General features: G+C 47.1%; 1 protein-coding gene and 1 long non-coding RNA gene across 8 annotated transcripts in view; one reads left to right on the top strand and one right to left on the bottom strand.

The window, feature by feature from the left end:
- Nucleotides 1-19,184, top strand: part of Ten-m (teneurin transmembrane protein Ten-m) — a 347,516-nt gene that overhangs the window by 236,644 nt on the left and 91,688 nt on the right. The gene's annotated exons all lie outside the window — the stretch shown is intronic.
- On the bottom strand, nucleotides 3,862-4,764 carry LOC138928493 (uncharacterized). Of its 2 annotated transcripts, none has more exons than XR_011444913.1 (2): nucleotides 4,286-4,764; nucleotides 3,862-4,088 (listed from the first exon to the last, which is right to left on the bottom strand). It is a non-coding gene; the product is annotated as an uncharacterized lncRNA (long non-coding RNA). The 2 variants fall into 2 exon arrangements; XR_011444914.1 differs by having other exon boundaries at nucleotides 4,475-4,764.

Raw genomic sequence — 19,184 nt, 5'->3', positions numbered from 1 at the left:
ATAACTTTTATCCTTGGCAGTTGGCGAAAACCCCCCTATGCACATATGTGTGTGAGAATCTGGGGGTCTGTTCGAGCATTTTAAATCCCTCAAACCACTTGAAGTAGCGGGCAAATTTTCAGCGATTCGCCTCGCTCTTGCTTTTAATAAATTCAAGAACACAGCACAGGCGGCTGCTGCCCAGGAAGAGAGCAAGAAAAAAGTAATAAAATATTAATGAAATTCCAAACACTTCGTGTTGGTCGTGTGGAGAGACAGACGGCGCAGGCAGGAGCAGAACTCTCGGTTTGTCCTTCGTCCTTCCGCACACACCGCTCACCAGCGCTCACCTGGCTCTGGATGTGGCTGTGGATGGCACCTGGAGAGCCATTTTTTGTTCCCGTTGTTTGTGCTAACAAAGCACGCACCGAACGGGCCTGTGGCGGGGGAAGACCCTGTTGGGGGCCACTTCCGTTGGGTGGTGCGGGGCAGGACTTGGCCATGTTTTCGCACCTTAAAGCGATGTCTCCGATGCCCGCAAAAAGATGGATGGATGGACAGAGTGCGTAGCTCCCGGCGCCAATCTTCGGCTCCAACTCCAGCTGTAGCTTCCATCCACATATGCAAACCGATGAGAAATTTAATAGAATTTTCTCTGACAAACAAACAAAGGCAACAATTTGTGGTTGAGTGGAAAAAACAAGCTGGCAGAGCTAAAATAAAATTGCAATTGAAACATGCGAGCTTACAAAGGCCACTAGCCACCGCTCCTCCCCATGTCAGCAATGAAGTTCTATGCCAAATTGAATTTGCTCGAAACTACAAAACAAAAAAAGAAAAAACAAAAAGAAAAAAACCCAAGGGGGAGGAAGACGAAAAGTAGATGAAATTGATTTTAAAAAGCAAGCGCAGGAGGGAGCAGGGGCAGTGGCAGTGGCACAACTGCTGCGGCGGCACGAAAAACAAATTAAAGTAAATTCCCCAATTTCATTTTGCGGCAACAATGTAGAAAAAAGACGACCAACAAAAGCCCGAATCCCCCGAAAACCCGGAAAACAGAAGGAAACGCAGCAAGCTAAACAATTGCATTTCTTGGCTGAACAAAGCGCCAGGAGGCAGATGAAGGGCGTCTCTGCCGGGGAATATAACTTTTCCGGTTGGGACTTCCAGAGCGCAACGTCCTTGGAACAGCAAGTTCTAATGACAGGCGCGTAGATCATCATAAGATAAACCAAATTCCATGTCTAATCGCAAGTTGTGTCCCAGGCATTCGTATTTATTAGCATAAAAGTCGGTTCACAGTCCCAACCTGCAGCTGAGACTGAGCTGAATCTGCTCCATAAACTACCAAAACTGCCAAACTAACTTTCGACTTTTACTTTGCCCGCCAAAGTGGGACTTTAATAAAGTGTGAAATGCCCCTAGATGAAGTTTTAGTTTTGGCCCTGAAAATCGATCGGGTGGCGCTGTGCGGCAGCGGGGTCAGCTGCTGCGGCGTATTTCATAAATTTTTCAACGCCCAAAATGTTATTTATATTTCATGGCGAACGAAAAATAGAAAGAGCAAAATAAAAAAAAGGCGACCGAAATAAAAGATGGAAACTTTGGCGCAGCACGAACGACTACAAATCGTGCGTACTGGCCAGCGGCAGGAGCGGTGGGCTGGGAAATCGGGAAAAACTTTTACGCCAGGCCCTGGGCCAAAGTCATCGTCGAACAGCGCTTTACGGCTTCGTTTATTACGTGTGAAAAGTGTGAAAAGCGGCGGCGAAAATCCGGGGTCAGGGCGAGGCGACAATTCCTCCAGCATCCTCATCATCGTCATCATCAAGTCTGTGCAGGACACGTGCTCAAATGGCCCACAAGCTGTGCCCAAATGCGATTTAGTCGAAATACTTTGCGATTTCGATTTCCACTTCAGAAAAGGGACCCCTATTTAATAGAGGGAGCCTCCCCAAGTTTCTAATTATTATTTCCATTGTGTAAATACATATAAATACTCGGCTTGCCACGCGACTCTGTCTGACGACCACTTTCATAAATCATCATCCCCGGCACGGGGCCCGTTCCAGCTGTGGGCCATGCCGTGTGGGTGGACTGACACCTGCCCGCTTCCAAGTGGAGCCGCCGACCTGGGCCAACAATTAGGGCTGACATGCAACTTTGTCTCGGATTCGGACTGCCAGGCCTGATAAATTTATAGCTACTACTGTACAAATTTGTTCAACAACTTCTATTTAATTATACGAGTGAAACGAAACATTTAATTTGGCCCGAACACTTGGCCGCTGTTCCCCCTTCCGCGACGTGTGAGGTCTATAATTAGCGTCTGGTTTTGGCCTCCGAGTTGTGTGGGACTGCCACGGTTCTCGGAGTGTTAATTGATCGAAAGCGCAAAGCGCTGCTGTTCAATGAAAATGACAATTACCCAGCGGAGGCAGGGGCCGGGCTGGTCAGCGTGTGTGTTTGTGTGTGGTCACCAGCCGAGCGTATCGTCACTTTTGTCGTTTTATTGATTTATGCAAATATTGACACATCAATTAATGTGTCAAAAAATCGCGCAAACTTCTCACGCCCTCCGCCCTCTAATGCTAATTGAAATTTGCGGTCAGTCCCGACTCGGAGAATACGTATAGAGTGCATGCTGGCTGATTGGGTTTCGGTTCCGTGGCTGCCCTGCGGTTTGCCCGAAAAGCCGCGTGAGAAAATGGACTGCAAGGCACATCTTAAAGATGTAAACCGTATGGTTACGTGTGCGTTATAATTCTTGTATTCTTTGGTAAAGAAGCTGCGTTCCCAGAGAGACTTCAACCCCATAACCAAGTATCTTCATCGTCAAAAAAACACAAGGCCCACAATGGAAATGTCAACATAAAATGCGACAACAAAACAAAACGCCACAGAACAAAGTGGAAAAAACGGGGAAATCTGTGCGGAAAATATGAAAATATCTTGGGCCTGTTTGCCCCTCTTGTTAGATCCGCACATATGTGTGTGTGTGTGCAGAAGCCAATACATAAATAAGATAAATAAAAATTAACATAGACAACACATCTGCAGGGGGTTAACGAAGGGGAGGGGTCTGTGTGTGAAAATCAGCGCCACATAAATATATAAAACGAAATGAGACACTGCGGAGGGGAGCCAGCGAAAGATATTGTCAAATTTTAGTCGAATTTTATTTGCTTTCTTCTGTTTTCCTCCGCCGAGGAGCCCGAAGGTGGAGGTGTTTGCCTTTGAGCTATAAAAACACGAGACACATGCAAATTATGACGAGCGAGCGAGCGAGCGTCCCCTCGAGACCAGTTCTTCAAGTGGGGCGAAATATAAATAAAATAGATTTATTTATTTTGACTGTAAAAACTTTATTGACACGAAGAACGAGGGGACAGATTGGGAAATCGATACACGCGGCAGGTGGGCAGGTATGGGACCCAGGGACAAATTTTAATTACTTGCGGAACATAAGAAAGCTCTATGAATGTGTGTTGGGGTTCTAAGTAGGACATTCCTCAGCTCTTGGTTCGGGCTAAAATCAAATCAAAGCAGTTCCCAGAAAACGCTTATTAACCCGAGCAACCGTTCTCTACCAGGAATCGTAATTTATTTTATTCTACAGTACATTATTTTACTGTGGGGCTTTGCCAGACTAATTGACTTGTCGGCCAGCCATTATAAGCGCCACTGCATACAATTGTGGTGTGTGCGTGTGCGGGAGGTACAGTGAGCCCTACAAACACACGAAAAATGCAAATTGGGCTACGGAATGGAAACAGGAATCATTTTTGGCACACGAAGAACTTGGCAGTGCCAAGGACCTAAGTTATGCCGCGGAGAAGGAGGACAGCAAATCTTGTTGCGTCGCATGAAAATAAAAAGCTGTCTCAGACTACCAATTTAATAAACACAATGATCAGGACAGATACAGGGGGCCACTGATGAAGTTTCGTCCGCTGCGTGATAAAATGACATTTTGCTTCCAGCAAGCAGAGCAAAGAGGTCCAGACATGACCCACCCACTCGGCCGTTGACTTCCTCTTCCTGCCTGCACAGTCCCCTCAGGTGGACGGACTATGGGGCAACCAGGGGAGGGAATGAAGACCGAAGACCTCGACCAAAGATGATGGGGAAGCAAAGAAGAAGGTTGTTATTTTAAAATTTAAATTTCTGTATAAATACACGTGTGTGCGCGGCTCTGTGTGTGCCTTGAAATGTGCATAAGCATGCCCCAGAGTCGCCGTCGTCGTCGTCGTCGTCGACGTCATTAAAAGCCAAAAGGCAGCAACGTCGCCAGAGAAAAACTCACTTAAAATTTCAGCGCACGTGAAGGGAGTCACGATAGGGGGAGACTCCCTCCGCGGGCTCGGTGTTTTCGGGACTCCGGGGTCTGCAAAGGAACGCGTGTGTTCTTATTATTTTCCTCCTGCTTTTGGGGCTCTTTTCAGTTGATGTTGATGTTGCTGTTGCTAACGGTAAATGTAAGAGAGTTTCTTACCACCGTTGGAGTGTTTGAAATTAAATTTAAATACAACTCCCGTTGTCCATATATTTCGGTGCATATTTGTTGCTTTTCCCTTAAGCAAATTGCTTGTCAAGTTTTTGTCCGCCAAGATCGATGAGTATGGGGATCGGTTTCGGGTTTTCAGGCTTTCGACACTGGGTGGATGAGGTTTTGGTTTCATTCCTGCTTTGTTTACGATAAGGCACAAGTTTTAGGTTAAAGGCAAAATTTGTTAATGAACTTCAGTCTGTAAAAACAACCTACTACACTTTTTTCCCCTTTTAGAGTCTGTATTTGTATGTATTTGCCATGTTATAAAATTCCCAATCTTTATTTTGACATTGGAATTCGTCATCAGTGTCGGCGATCTTGACCTTGCTGAGAAGAAGGCGGCTCGGATTCCTAAAGTTTTACGGGACCTGTTCTTCGGGGAGAACAGATGGTGGATGGATTCCTTTGCATGTCACGTACACATTTCTCTGTCTCATTCAGCCCTTAAATTATTTAAGCTCAGAACGGAATCCTTGGCAATCGAAGCGCCTCGCCTCCGCTTAAGCTCCTCCGCTAAAGAGCCTTTTAGCAGGGCTTTCGCTCTCCCCAGTATTCTGCAAACAATAAATCCATTGTGGCCAAAGTGAAATCAGGCTCAGCTCTCACTCGACAGCCACTTCATCCTCTCTCTGCCAGCGCAGGGCGCGAAACAAAAACAAACACTTGAGACGTCGCCGGCTAATGCAAGGCGAATGCCAAGGCTGCACAGTGAAATGTTAATCAAGCTGATTGAGTTGTCGAGGCCCCGGCAAACACACACTCCCACTCCCACACCCACACCCAGACCCTGCTCCCTGCTTTGCTCGCCACTTTCTCTTGAGTGAAATCCTAATTTTAGGCGCTAAAGGCTTTTCCTGGCACTCGCTGCAACGGAAAACAAAGAGAAAAACAGACTGACAGACAGACAGACAGTCGGAGAAAAAGGGGCGACAGAACACCGACTTTTATTAACATTTTCATTGAAGCATGAAAGCCAGCAGGGGAAAAGAAAACAGAAAGCGAAAGGTGCAAAAAAACCCTGAAATAAATATGCGTTAACTTCTCATAGAGCCAACGAATAGAAGGGTAAAGGACTACGGGCTGCGGGCGTGAACGTTTCGTAAAACATGCAAATCCCCAAACAAACAATTTTAGCCAGGAAGAGCCTGCCGGAGGAAGGGCTGCCAGCGGGGGTTGCAAGTTGTCTTAAGTGGCATCCTTATGAGGGAGGTAGCATCTCCCGGCAAACGAAAAATGCGAAATGAAGATGCGCAGGAAAATCGATGCGATGACATAAAGATGAAAGCAAGGAGCTGCTCAAAGAATGGCTCCAAGGGCGTGTGCCCGTCAATTGTTTTTATTTTTAATAAAAAAAATAAAAAAAGGAAGACAAACGGTGGTGAGACACACAGCAGGAGATCCGGAAAACACCCTCAGATATATAATCGATGCTAACTCAGGATTGTCAATATATCAACTTCTGTTAAAATGTACGTTGACAAAGTATTGATATAATTTATTAGCTTGCTTAGTATATTTACCATAATCATTAAACACTGTACTCTTATTTAAAATACATTTGGGCATTTTCAGTCGTCATTAGTCAGCATTCAAAGCAAAAAAAAAACGGTCAAAAGGAAACTCCTGCTAAACATATAGCTCTTTGTTAGCTCTTTCATTGGTGCAAAGATCTGTATTAGATAATTTATAATTTTTAAGATAATTGCAAAATTCAAGTGACTCGCAGGGGCCAAAAAACCAAAGTGGTTTTTGGGGTCGACCAATTCAATCGCCAATTTCTGCGAATCCAGAAGCAATATTTTAATGCAATTTTATTTAATTTTATGATGAATGGTTGAGTTTATTTTAGATATTTTTTAATATTTTGACCGCGGTGGGCCTTTGGTGGACCTTTCTGTGCCCTCTCGAACTGCTTATACCTCCGAGCTGCTTCCACTTGAATGCTGGTTTTCTTGTTAGCTTCTCCGCATAATCTTTAGCGCTTAATAACAACATGGAGGAGGTAAAGGAGGTGGAGGAGGTAGAGGTGGAGGTGGCTACGTTACACGCGAACTTGCGGTTGCCTTATGACGGTTTCCTCGGCCCCACCTTGACACGTGTGTGAGGGAAAGTTTTCTTCTTCCTCTGGCTCGTCTCCGCGTTGTGATTTTTTCAGGGGTTGCTGTGCCCCACACTAAACGCACCATTAGTCTTTGGAAATAGCTTAGAGCGAAATTTACATTATTAAGCTTTCGGCCTGGCTGAGTGGTCTTGGTCCCAGTCCCGGTCCCCGGTCCGGGTCCTGCTCCTGTTTCCGTTCCTGTTTCGCTCTCGTTCTTTCTGGGCTTTGCTTTTTCATTTCCGTCGTTAGCCGCCATTTTGGGTTTTCCTTGCGCTGTTAATGCTGCGTTATTACAACGCAATGTCAATATTTATTCTACTTCTTTTTTCTTGACAATTTACGTGCAAATGTTTGACGACGGTCTTTGGCTCTGGGGAAAGCACGAGAAGCGGGGGCAGCTGGAGTGGAAATTAAATAAAATTGGCAACCCTAAATAAGCTGTGAGGTCTTAATTGTGGCACGCTAATGGGCGGTACATTGGGTCACCGGAGTAAGGAGAAAGGGGCTGGAGCCTGATCGATATCTCGATTTTTCTTACGATATCTGACACTGTAATACAACGTATTTTCCCACCCACCGAGTGCTTTCACTTTCCTATCCCTGGCCAAAAATAGTTAAGCTCCAACTGGTGAGGTAATCACCCTTGCAATTGACCACAACGAGTCGCAGATTACCAAGGCGTAGACGACCATCTCAGTTTAATTGTAGAAAGTGACTCCACACATACACAGGGAGAAAGATGAACAAAAGCAAACAATTAGCGATTTCTGTTGCCCTAGTCCCCTCCCACCACCTCGGCTTGTACGGTTCCATCTGGTTTGAACAAAATATGATTTAGTTTGCATTTTGAACTCATCTCATTCGGGCCATCAGCGAGCTGAAACTCTTTGCACAATAGACAATTTTGTCTTATTATTAAACCATCAGATGGAATCCGCAACCACACAAGAGACAAAGATACAGATAGCCCCGGGTGGAGATAGACTAATTAATCATTTGGTGGGGCAAACAAGAGACCACTCATGGATCGACTTGGAGTGCTAGCAGCTTCTCCTTTTAAATGGAAATTAAATTGCTGTGGCAACTGCTTGCTAGCCGGGAAATGGGAAAGGGCCTAGGCCTGGGCCTCAGTCTGGGCAAATTTATGCCCACTTGAGTCATTAATCCTCATAAACGCGACCCAGACACTCTCTAATCGAATCTAATGAAAATGAGCCGACGCATAGATAACTTGATTAGCCACGAACGCAGAGAGCTATCACCGAAGATGGGGTTCCAACGACCATTTTGCGCTACTTCGCAGAATTGAAATACGCGCATAGATATGGCTATCGCCGTCGAAATCGCAGTCCACAAATTATATTTGGATCCCGGTCTGCAAATAACTCAATCAATCTGCGGCAGCGCACTTAAGCAAGCCATAAAACCGACCGAGAACAAAAGAAACACCAGAAAAACCCCGAAACCGTCTACTCGTCCAAGGAAATGCTGCGCAAAATGCTGATTTTTATTTGTTTGTTCTGCTCTTTGGCTTTTGTGGAACAAATCGCAGCGCCAGAGTGTGCGAGAGCGACGACTGAGTTTGGAAATAATCCGTCAAAAGTCCAAAAAATCTGCGAGATATTAATCAGCGACGCGAGCAATGTGGCGTGGGGCACTCACATGTGGCAACTGTCCATGCCAAGAGCAATAATTTTATGGCGGCGCATTTCAAAGGCCCCGGGTCTTTAGCTCGGGGCCCCTGCTCCGTCGATTTGTGGCCTTTTTGTTTATAATTTAAATAAATCAGCAAAGGCGTCTCTCCAGCCCACGCAGACAGACGAGGCTAGGCCAGGTCAGGGGTGAGGAGGCAGTGGGCGGAAACCAAGAGGGCAACCACTTGGAAACAATTAAAGACTTTTGACATTATTTTTGTTAATGGCCCTCGATATGTTGACAAGAATTTCGGCTGGTCGGAGTGGATCGCTGTCATTAACCATATTTAGAGGCAATAAAGTTGTCAATTCGCTGACACTCTTCGGCTGGGACAGGTAGAAGATTGGACATGCTTTCGATGGTTTCTTCGATTGCTGCTTGCCCTGACGGCGATGATGATGGTGATGATGATGGCCACTACAAGTGACCGACTGAGGGCCATGAAATGTGAGCAGGGAACGGGTTCAAGATGGGGATAGAAATGGACATCGAATGGGTTGGAAATGAAGTTGTCATTTGGGTTATCGGAGTCAAGGCATCATCGCGGGCGTGTTTTGGGTTGAAGAACCTCTGAGGAAAGCGTGTGAACCGCCCGCCGACGGCTCCACTGGGATGCATATACATAAAGCTCCCAGCTACCCCCGGGCCAGCAATTCCATTTTCATTTCCAAATCGAAATCCAATTCCAGTTTGCAATCTCCAGCTGCCTGCCAACACCCACAATGCGGCAAACAAAATAAATTTACAGCATACGAAACAATTTTTCGATACCTGGCCACCAGCCACCAGCAAAACGAAAAAAATCCAAAAAAATAAAATCATAACAATCGATTGCATAAAAGTCAAGCACTGCCTCTGCGAAAGTGAAATAGTCGGAGTCAAAAACCGAAAGTGCTGGCTCGTACCTCGTTACCGGGAAGCAATTAAGAGTTCGAGCAGAGCCATTACCATTACCACAGTAAATAGTCGTCGCGGTGACAGTGAGGAGACAGTTCAAGGTCTCGAAGGGAGCTGGAAAAGCAGCCAAATCAATGGCAATCAAATTGACAAAACGTCAGTGTAATAAAGCGTTGATAAACCGCAGCAAAAGAGAGACAGAAATGGATGCGGAGGGCAATGAAAAGAAGGAATTGATTAGTTCGAGAAGCAGGAGGAGCAAGGGTAGCCACGACAATCGGCAAAAACCACAAAAAAACCAAAGTGCACCACGCGCATGCGCAGCAGCAAAAGTGGTCGGACTGGAGTCGGGTTGGGCCAGCAAATTACCCACGACTCACGATCGAGGGAAAGCCGGCTGCGGGGTTTCGCGGCTTCGGTGCCTATGCCTCGATACGATGTGGCATTCAGACACGTTTGCCGCAGCAGCAGCAGCGCTGCCCGAGCAATTTACAATTTAATAGCGCGCCGCAAAATCGAACGATCGTCGAAGATGCCCTCGAAGATCCCAAAGAAGGCGAATCACGCAGTAGACAAAAGATGCAGCCCCGATCGCAGAGAGTGCAGTGTTCAGATCGAAGCAGATACTACCGGTGCTCCGGTGCCTGTTTAGCTCTTGGAAAGAGATGCGGGCTCGTAGTGGTAAGAGATTGATAGCTGGCCAAAGCGTAATGGGTCGGAACAAAGCTTCGGGTAGATACTAACGGAGAAAGTGGGGCCGCCTCATAATATAGGATCTTAAATGCAAAACCATTTCACAAACTCTTGATATTAATTCTTTTCCTCCACCATATTTCAAATTGCTCAATGACGCGCCACTTGGGGCCTCCCTCTATTGAAAGCCATCAGCCAGAGCTTCGGGTTTTCTCTAATCCGGCGCGCCGGTCGAAGTAATTTTCGATTCAACTACCGCTCGTTGAGCCTCCAATTGAGCTGACTCCGGGGTTGAGGCGCAGTCGCTGCGGTCAGCTTATACCAGCTCCGGCTTCGGGCTCGATTCGTTCTGGACTCATCCACAACTGGGCTCCGCGCCCGCCTCTCGTGCATTGTGCGCATTGTGTGCCCTATGTTGACTTTTCATTTCCTTTTCTCATCAGTTGACTGTTGAAATTGTTGATGGTACTCGATGCAAGTTGCCGGGGCCATTGCCCATTGGAACACGGCGATAGCCCACAGCAGCTTCTCTTGTCAAGATGCCGCATGCCGATGCCCAAGTTCAGGCCGCAGACTCCCGACTTCAGACTCTGGCTCAGAGTTAAACTCAAATTCAGAGCCGATGCAGTCCCAGCCGCAGATCGCAATACATTTTGCTGCGCTTATTTATGTGCTCGACCTTATAAGGCGAAATAGCCAAGAAGAAGGAGCAAATGCACCGGCCCGTCCTCTGTGATAGCTTTCTGCGAGCCGCTTTTGGCCACATTCGACTCTAGACTGTCCTGAGTGGCATCGATGCAGGTACCGGCCTGCGCCTTTGGGCACAATAGCATCTCTGGCTGCAAAGCGATAGCTTTTTAGTGCTCATAATTTGTGTATTGCCATTTAGGCATGCGTAATTTTCAGCTCTGTTTTTGGTTTGATCGCCCAACCGTATGGCTCTAGTCAGATCAGTCAGGAGCCTCCTGTAGGTGCTGGTGCCGACTGCATTCCATCGGAGCTGAAGGCAGAGCGAAAGCAGTCGCTTAACCCGCACTCAGGCTCCATATATCACCCACCCAATTTCGTCTATCCATTAACCATTATCCAGACCGGCAGCCGGAGATTTTGACAGCCAGCCGGGCTCTGCTAATGATTTAAACTGGCTCTTACTACCGGCTGGTTGGCCAAGCTGGCCAGGCTGGGGGCTAATGTTCTAATTAACCATATGCTACATCATTAACTGCAAGACCAGGCCCGAACCTGGCTGGGCTTCGCCTCGCAACCGAACGAAAATTGCGAATCATTCTTCATGCTGTCAAAATGTCTGACAGCTAATCAGCAATAACTGTCATTTAGCAAATAGTTGCTCATATTTGCACTTAAGCAAATAACCGGGGTCTGGGACGCACACTCCGAGCTCCACTCACGGCAACTGACACTGACAGCGCCCATGGACGGGATGGGTTGGGACTGGTAATGGGCAACGGACAACCTTAACCTGCAGACCAGACCTGGGCAGGTCCCTTCTCCTCGCACCCTGTGTCATCTTGTGTGTCAGTCCCCTTGGCTACTCCTCTCGTAATATCTCATTGTAACACTTCCGCTAAAATCGCATGGTCCATCGTTCGTCGTCGTCGTAGTCGTCGTGGTCGTCGTCATCGTCTAACTGTGACTCATGTCCATAACAGTCAATAAACATAAACATGGTTCGTACATCGAAGCCAAATGAATGATGGACATCGAGTGGCTTTATCCGTCCATGCCGCCGATGCCTTGGGTTCTCGATGCTGCAGCATGGCCAGAGAGCATCATTAGCCCAAAAATAGCCATCCGAGTGAATGGACATGGGACAGCGGAAGGCTATGGGTGCCGGAGCTGGAGCTGGCGAGCTGAAACCCAAACCTGAAGCTGTAGCTGTGCCCATTTCGTTGATTTCCTAGGAAATGAGCAGCTTAAATGTTTAGCCGAACGGTAAAGCGGTGTACATTTCCCAACCAAAGCCGGCCAGGAGCAAAGCGGAGGCACAACTCCATGGCAGCCTGCCCGACTGCTGCTCTCTTCCCAGCCATTAACCTTGATGTTGTGCCAGCTAACACAAAAACTGCACATGGGGATCAGAGGCATCATCATCGTCAACGTGGCCATTTCCACCCACCCGAGGCCCCTCCCTAATTCCCGGTTCCCAGTCCCGGGTCCCCAATCCTCATGGAGCTCACGAAAACCACAAGTTCGGTGTGAGCAGGGATGTTGACGGTCGGTAGTTGGGAGTTGTGATATATGCGACGCATGCCAAGGAGGGGTGGAGCCAAGAGTAACAAATAGTGATAGTGTTGGGGAAAAAGGCGAAAGGAAAGCAAAAGAAGATGCCAATGCAGAGACACATGTGCTGCGGCATCTTTCGGCGTCGGCCGTCCCCGTTCCGCATAGAACCTAATTCCTGGGCAGCCTCTCCCTTGCATCCTGCTGCATATCTGGCTTGGCAATCTCCACTCGGGAGGATGGGACCCGAAAGCGAACTCTGCCAGCCCTATCTTGCTGTATACATCGGGTGCTGGCTCTTGGCTCGAACTACGGAGTCCACAGTCCGGGGCTCTGTCAGAGTCCATTGATGGCACACGACGCTGAGATGAGATGAGGTTGCCTGGAGATGCTTAAGTTGCACCGCATGCGATTACCCAGCAGTTAGTCTGGTCTGGCGTTCAGGCAGTGCATCAGCATGCCAAGCTGCTACTCTGGCTCCTCCTGCTCCTGCTCCTGCTAAATTGCTGCTGTGCGCCAAATAGAATTTTAAACGTGGCTTTCACTCCCTGCCCGCCGTTGATTGACCTTAAAGCCTGAACCGGCGGTGTCGGAGAGTTAACTGTAGACTGAACCCCAGCGAGACGGGTTCTCAGGTGGGGTTACGACGTCTTTCTTCGGAGCCGCGCCTTAATTCGCTTACAGTCCCCGCTCGCTCCAACCGCACACACATGCAATTACGCGACTCATATTTCACTTGATTGCTGGCCTGAGACCGCAATTGCACTGGCTGTGAGCTTGCAGCTTGGAGATTGCGAGTTGTGAGAGCTGAGAGCTGCGAGCGGATCAGGATTTGCGTGTGTCTATGACGTGGGAAAGGCAATATTTTCATTGATGATTTCTCGTTCTTGCTGCGTTATCCGTGCGTGCGAACACAGAGGGTGAAAGTGAGTGGTCTGGCAATTGACATAGTTTCGCATTAAGCTTGCAGCACGTCATTGCGGCCATCGAATTTGCAATAGTCATACGCTAAGGCAAGCGTTACGCATCTAGTGTTTTATATTGCCTTGACAGAACCCACATAGATTCTATTTTCAGCGCTTGGTACTATCCATCATCCGTGATAATTAATCGTTAAGTCGCGATTAGTGCAGATCAAACATTTCCGTCAGGCAGCCCACACCAGAGAAAACCATTATTATCTGAATATTTTCATTATTATTCGCCATCAGTATTTAAAATGTCAAAAGTATCTCCCCACCCGAACAAAACAAACAAACGGAAAATGAAATATGCAGCGTTTTTTATGATTGATCGCTGTGAGAAGAAGGGTTAAACTATAACACATGGGAAGGGTGCCGTGCCCGGCGAGGCACATGTGCTGCGTCGTGCCCTCCCTGGAAGCTGTGTGTGTGTGATCGATGATGGCACCAAAGTGAGGTTGCACTTTCCAGCGTTTCGCAGGCGGAGCGCCGATGATGATATGAGCTGCACTTTTGCGCTTGACTTGAGATTGGCTTAATAAAAAATAAATTCCTACCCAAAAAGATGTAACCAGCGCTGGAATTGTGAAAGAAGCGTCGCATAATTTTTGATTTATGCCTTCTGAGCAGAGTTAATTAACACCCCGGTCCATATCCCGATCCCAATCCCCATGCATCCCAACGCAATCGCCTGCTCATGCCAACTGTGTCGAACACATTGTAAGCTGTCAGAATATGACAGATCGTTTTGTGGCCCTGTCCCAGTACCAATTCCAGCTCGGAGGCCAAAAAAGAACCTTTGGCGGTCGCCGCTGTAACCCGATAAAGTGTTTGGGAATTGCTGACAGCCCCGAGGAGGCTGAGGTTCACTTCTTGGTCCGCTTTTGCTGTTCCTGGCCTTGACTTAAGAGCGTTTGTGCGTTAAGTTTAATTAAAAAATTCCTTGCTATGCATAAATTTGGCTCTTTGTTTTATGCCGGGCGGCGGGGATGCAATAAAAATGTCATCATGTCCTTCGTCCTTTCACTCACATACACAAACACTATTTCAACGCATTATTTTATAATAATAACGGAACGGAGCGAAACGGAACCGAGCCGAGAGCGAGCCTTGGAAGAGTACAAAGGAAGATGGGACATCCATACAAGTATAAATTAAATTTAAAAGACTTTCCTTACTCGCTTCCCATTCTCATTCTCGGTCCCATTCTCATTTCCATTCTCATTGCTTTTGCCTTATGCCTTGTCATGCTTAATTGCTTTGTTAATTAAATGTGTTAAGGCTGGAGAAAAAAGGATATTAAGGCGCGCAAGTCTGAAAGGGACATTAAGTTGACAACAACACAACTGCGGAGGATACTAATATGAAATACATTTCTCCCCCTCTCCCCCCCTTTTTGTGGCTGTGTGTCCCGTAAATTATCACATAATGGCTGGTAAAACAGACGTCAGTCCTGCCACAGGGGGTAAAAACCTGAAATTGGGTGTTAAGTCCATGCAAATGAGCAACTGATATGGCAAATGAATGGAGCGCCAGTGAACAGATGGACCATGGCCAATTAGCAATTAGGATCCGGTGACGCTTACTTATCCAGCTGCACCATCGGATCGCATCTTGCACAATTGGCTTGCACAATCCCTGTGATTTCGCAGTAAACGCAGCAGTTTTTCCATTTTGGAGCCAGAGCTTTTCCATGCTCCGAGCCAAGTTAAGTAAACTATCAAGAAACTGCACCCAAAAGGTAGCTAGATGACTGTCAACGCGAACACATGTGTGCACTCCGAAAACCAGTAGGAAAAGCTGTGGCCGCTGCGATGTGGCGTGCCAAAGGTGCATAATAGAAGGTAAACATCAAGCTGGGCTGGGCTTAGGTGACAGTGGAGCCACTAGAAGGGGCAACTTAATTAAGCATGGCATGGCGCAGGCGCCACACTTGTAAGTCGAAGAAATGTTAATTTTGAGAATTGTGCAAAATGCTCAGCCGACTACTGGACAGCTGAGCGACAGTTGCTGATGAGTAGCAGGGAAAACACATGTCTTGCATTAGGGGAACCGACAAAAACTATGCAAAAGATAGATCAGCAATCTGCGGAAAGTATTTGGACAGCGGCGGGAAAAATCAGCCAAGCGGAAAGGAGCAAGAGCACATGCAAACCCAAGACAGATGATGAATTGGCAAATTTAAGCAGCACAGTCGCTGCAGGAGCAGCTCCCACCCCACCTTAACGATATGTTAATGGAGTAGATAGCTACTGCGATGACTAATTCGCATCCCGAAACTAAGACAGCACATGTCAAGGGAAAAGCAGCTGCCCCACCCATCGTCGGGGCGGAGCTGAAACATGTTGCAAATTCTCAAACGTCAGCGGCATAACTCATTATTTAATGTCAAATCTGGTCGAGGGTCGGAGCAGGGCTGGGCCGAGAACGAATAGTCGTCGTTAAATGTCAACGGTTTTGCAGTTCGAAAGTCAGAGACAGCAAATCGATGCGCCAAGCTGGCTGCCAACTACTTACTACTTGCCACTCGCTCCTCAGGAGCCGGAGCCCCCGCATTCAAAGCGGACTCACCCTCTTAATGACATTTACACGCATGCAAACACACATAAATCATTTGCGTTTGTCAGTTCTGACAGCCACGAAAAAGGCAGAGGAGCCGCGGAGCAGAGGACCGGGGAAATATGTGGAATATTCTTTATTTTTTTATTTTTTGTTTGGCCCGATGAATTTACGTTACAAAAGATGGCAGCGGCGTGGGACGGACAAGGATAATCCGGGGATTGAGTGCAGACAATCGATTCGCATTGGTTAATCAGTCAAACTCATATTCATTTCGCTGTGCCCTCTCTCCTGGTCGGTATCCGTTTCTGCTGTGGCCACGGCTCAGTTTCCACACTCCCGGGAGTTGACTGGGGCTGAGAGGGGTTCCGAATGCATTGGCCACGGCTTGTATGGACAGTTCTTGGAACACTGTCTCGGGTAGGAGATATGCGTATGCCTTTAATTGTGCTTCGATTTGATTTCGGCTACGTAGCAGCTCATTTCACACGCCATATAAACAGATTTGGGCCATAACCATAACTATAAACTACCAACAGGCCCAGCTGGTGCGTAAATGGGTCATGTGCCAAAACCGAAGACACTATTAGGGGCCCCAAATAAATGGCGTCGTGTCGTGTTTGCCTGCCTACACATATATCATCGTGTGAGGCCTAATTTATGGAATGTCATGGATATATTCAACTTCAAAATGAGGCTACAAGAACCCCAACAAAATGTCGGGAGAGCTAGGAGCCGGGTACCGCACTAATGCTAATCCCCGCCGCACTCACCTGCTGAATATGTTCGAATAGTTTTCCCCTTTTCGGGTTTAGCGCAAACCGCAACCCGTCCCTGGGGAGGAGTTGGGCGAAAAGGGGTGGCAAGCAATGGAAAATTGAAAAATAAATCCAATTCTAAATGCTCGGCCGCAAATGCCGGGGATTATGTTGGGCTTCCGTTCAGTCTGATCTCTGGCCAGGCAGCCCGTAATGCCATTAGCCACAACTGTCGACGCCACATGTCTTCATAATTAAACAAATGCAGTTGCCATTGGCGATAATACCTAACAAATTTCGGTGATTACTACTGAGAGCAGTGGTAGAGTCGGAAGGATCGGAGACTTCATCGCTACCGAAGACTCAATAAAAAGTAATTAATTGCGATTTTTTGGCACCGAAGAGATTTGCGGCAGAGGGCGATCGCCATATGGTTGCAACGTTCACACCCCGCGTTGCACACAGTGTGTAGTGTATGCTGTTGTGGCATCAACCCTTGGACAATGCTTTGAATGCTTTTGGCGTTGACAAATAATGTCGTTTTTATGAACGTTTCGAGGGTTGGAGGGAGGGAAGTTGTTCTTCATAGGGCCAGTAGCTCGTGTCCCGTTATTGGCGTTGATAATGCAATTTAGATGCCCGCGGGTCTAATGACCTGTGGCCGAGCGAGAAGCCGAGGATGTGCAGAGAGAGGAAGCAGCTGAAGCTTGGCATGACAATTTAATATTGTTGTCGTCATCGCCGGCTTAATGACTTTTTGCCCCGTCGACCGCGTATGACTCTATATACTTGTATTTCTTTTTGGCAACTCCGCTTTGTTGTTGACCATTTAATGCCTCATAAACTTTTAATTTAACAAAAACGTCGTTACTTTGGCCCTCCATTGTTGTTATTCTTGCATTTTGTTATTGGCTTTATTGCGCAGCTTCCTCTTGTTCCCTTTTGTGCCGTTCTTCCCCGCCCTCCGGCCATTCCCTTCCATTCCATTGGGCTGACAGCTGAGCGAGCTGTCAAAATGACAGTTGTTGAGGTAATTTCGCCTTCGCTGACTTCCAGCGATGAAACTTTAATGGATTCTTTTTGGAATAAATTATATTTTGATATATGTATGTATTTTATGAGCGAATATCTGTGTGAGTTTATGCTAATCAAATATTCTTCTCTTCTGTTTCAGGTATGTACAAGAAACCAAATCCCAGCCGTCAAATAGACTTGTGAGTAACGAGAAACTCCCTTCCCTCTACTCCTCTGATTTTATCCGGAAATCTGTGAAATACTAATTTTAAGCAAAACAGCATTAAAAGTGTCTCTCACCCGAAATCCAATTCCCAAAAACGAGCGGCAATAAATTGTCAAAATATTTACACTGGCTCTCTCACATGCTCGAAATAGGGATTGGTAGATGAAACAAAGATCTGTGACAATGCGACCCCAAGCTAATCCCCTCCAGACTTATATCCTCCAAGGGCATGTATAGCATCGATAGTTATCGCCAGACAATTGATGGCGGGAATGAGCGAATGAATTGACAAAACGAGACAAAAGTGGCGGCCACTAAAAATAGACAAAAGATGACGACAGGAATGGGGGAACTACTGCCAGCGGGGGCGACCATCACTACAGACACAATGAATGAATTAGTCAGTTATAGCACGTATTATTCTACAAGGAATAGGGATGACGGGGAGTGAGCAGAAGAGAGACCCGGGTCAGACTTCTGGGAGTGTGTGGGGTCCCCGGACTGCGGCTGCACTTCGATATTAATAAAAGTTGGCAGCGCATAAGTATTGCAATTAATAATCATTTACGAATGCAGCCTCAGCCATGTCTGCCAGGAACGGGGTATTTTCGGTACCCAACTAATCCCCGTTGAGGTTGCCCTGATGGATGCGACGTTTGCCGGCGAACAGCTCTATTTCCACCAGAAAGGATTAGCACGGGATACAAATTTATGTGGGACCGGGACGGGACTCGGGGCTTCGCCGAAACAAATGACCCAAAAATAATGTTCGAGGACGGAAGTCGCTGGGCAAGACAAACTATCGGCGATTAGCTAAGCAAAGTAGTGGCATTAATATTGTGACTGGCACTGGCTCCTTTTATATGGATGTTAGAAGGGGTGCGCCAGAAGCCTCTGAACGAATTTCCGATATTTTCGTTCTATGTCGTGGCAGATAATCAGACATCGCATATGTTTCACTCGGCTGCTTCCTCATTTCACGAAAGCAACACAAATTATGGGTTAGTCCCCAAATACTGCGCTCCTCGCTTTAGGCCATGCTGGATACATACAATACAACCAGGCTGAGAGAGAGACACGAAAAATCTTTGCGGCAAGCCCTGGTCTGAAAGAAACAAAGCCCGGCCAGTCTTCATGAATGAAACAATAGCCCAGACCGGGCCAAAGACAATGACGGAGTTGCCCTTTTCCTCCCTGAATGTGGCTATTCCTCGGTTCATCCGCATTTCAAGTGCCCAGTTGGCTTTCGTTCCTTTCGGCCGGTCGTCCGTCCGTCGTCCGTCCACTTAGAAGTTGTTTTTGCCTCTCCGTGTTGTTTCGTTTGCTGTATATTTTTCGGTAGCCGCAGGAAAAAGTGCATAACATGCCCCTCCGCAGGCGGGGAGCAGGTCCAGGAGGAGCTACTTTGCTTATGCACTTAAATTTTTTACTGCCTTTGGGAGCGACGGCGGCAGAGAGGAGACAGCAGATACAAACTACTTTCAATTTGTAATTTGTGGCTATGGCT

Source organism: Drosophila kikkawai, chromosome 3L (genome assembly GCF_030179895.1).
Source record: "Drosophila kikkawai strain 14028-0561.14 chromosome 3L, DkikHiC1v2, whole genome shotgun sequence".
NCBI lineage: Eukaryota > Metazoa > Arthropoda > Insecta > Diptera > Drosophilidae > Drosophila > Drosophila kikkawai.
Note: the sequence above shows the minus strand (reverse complement) of the source record. Positions and strands in the feature narration are given on the sequence as shown.